Genomic DNA, 2,028 nt, shown 5'->3' on the forward strand with positions numbered 1-2,028 from the left:
TTGTATAGAAACAAAAAAAAACTCTTCTCTTCCTACACTTATCAAGTGCTGTATTATATAATGCAGTGGCATAACATTTTTATGCCACTGCAGCATCTGCGTTGCGGTGGCATATAGCAATTCACCTGTGTGTGTGTGTGTGTGCGTGTGTGCGTGTGTGTGTGTGTGTGTGTTATATAGATTATATAGTGAACTTAAAAATCTTCTTGTGAAAAACCACTAGTCCAATTTCAACCAAACTTGGCAGGATTGATCCTTGGGTGAAGGCCTTCCAAAGTTGTTCAAAGAATTTCATTCCATGCTGAATTCTGGTTGTCATGGCAACCAAAAGGAATTATAAGAATAAATTAAAAAAATCCTCTTGTAAAGACCCAAAAGGCCTAGAGCTTTGATATTTTGCATGGGGCATTGTCTGGTAGACCTCTACCAAGATTGTTCAAATTATAGCCCTGGGGTCCAAATCGGCCCCGCCCCGGGGGTCATTGATTTTCACTATATGTACATATAGTAAAAACTTAAAATACCTTCTTGTCTGAAGGTACAAGGCTTAGAGGTGTGATATATGGTATGTGTAATTATCTATAGGTACTCTACCAAAGTTGTTCAAATTTTGTCTCAAGTGTCATAATTAGCCCTGCCCTGGGGTCATAGGTTTTCCTCATATGTATATAGTAAAAACTTAAAAAATCATCTTCTCTAAATTGACAAAGGCTAGAGGTTAGATATTTTGCATGAAACATTGTGTAGTGAACCTCTAGCAAGATTGAACAAATTATAGCCCTGGGGTCAAAATTGGCCCCACCCCTGGGGGTCATTTATTTTCACTATGTACATATAGTAAAAAATCTTATTGTCTGAAGGTACAAGGTTTAGAGCTTTGATATTTGGTATATGATATCATCTATAGGTACTCTACCAAAGTTGTTCAAATTTTGCCTCTAGTGTCAAAACTAGTCCTGCCCCGGGGTCATAGGTTTTCCTTACTTGATATAGTAAAAACTTTAAAAAATCATCTTCTCGAATTGACAAAGGCTAGAGGTGAGACATTTTGCAGTAAACATTGTGTAGTGAACCTTAAGCAAGGTTATTCAAATTAAAGCCCTGGGGTCAAAACAAAAAAATGTGTTCCTACATTACTATTTTAGTGTTGTATTTATGCGGTGGCATAGCATTTTTTACAAATGCAATCTTGTTTCACAAATGTAATCTTCTTTTTGATAATGATGTTTGTTTTTGCTAATAATGTTTATGCTTTTTTTAAAAATGAAATAATATTGTCAAATTATAAATTTGTAGTCTCCATTGTGTCATAATTATCAAGTATTTTTGTTAACTTTTGTACAGTTTAATCGATGTAATTTTAGTATTGTATCAACGATTTTTCATCTATGGATACTCATTTTCAAAAATCCTGTTATTTTACATTGTTTTGCCACTTTCCCGGTTTTCTCACCTTTATGCAGTATGGCTAAGTAATTATGTTAAGTAACTTGTATCTGTATTTATATTGATGGTTTCATAATAACAGTACTATTCAAAGCAAAGACAAGTTGACATTTTTGTGACATCCATTTTTATATCTCCTTTATGAACTTATATTTTGTACTTTCAACTGCAGGAAATAGCACTATTTTTGCTGACAAAAAAATCATGACTGTCAAGTTACATAACTGTTAAAAACCATATATCTTGAGTAATCTCCCCTTCCTGAATAGTAAATCTGTTTTGAAATAATTCTTACTGATAAGAATCAGTGTTAAAGGGAGGCACAGGCAAAATTTTAATGTTTTGAATTTTTCATTAATTATTTTGTAAATGTCTTCAAAATGAATACACAAGTCAGTCATATGAACAACACTTTTCTCCTTTTGAAGAAATTTTAAGAAATGGTGGTTTCCTAACCTGAGCCACATGGGTCAGGTTAGAGTGTAAAGATTTCATAATAGTTGTCACAGTAAACTCTTAAAACATTAAAGAACATGTCAAATGAATGACTTAGACTTCTTTTAATTATATAATATCCACAAC

Source organism: Ruditapes philippinarum, unplaced genomic scaffold (assembly GCF_026571515.1).
Source record: "Ruditapes philippinarum isolate M1 unplaced genomic scaffold, ASM2657151v2 ctg5634_1_1_1_1, whole genome shotgun sequence".
NCBI classification, from domain to species: domain Eukaryota; kingdom Metazoa; phylum Mollusca; class Bivalvia; order Venerida; family Veneridae; genus Ruditapes; species Ruditapes philippinarum.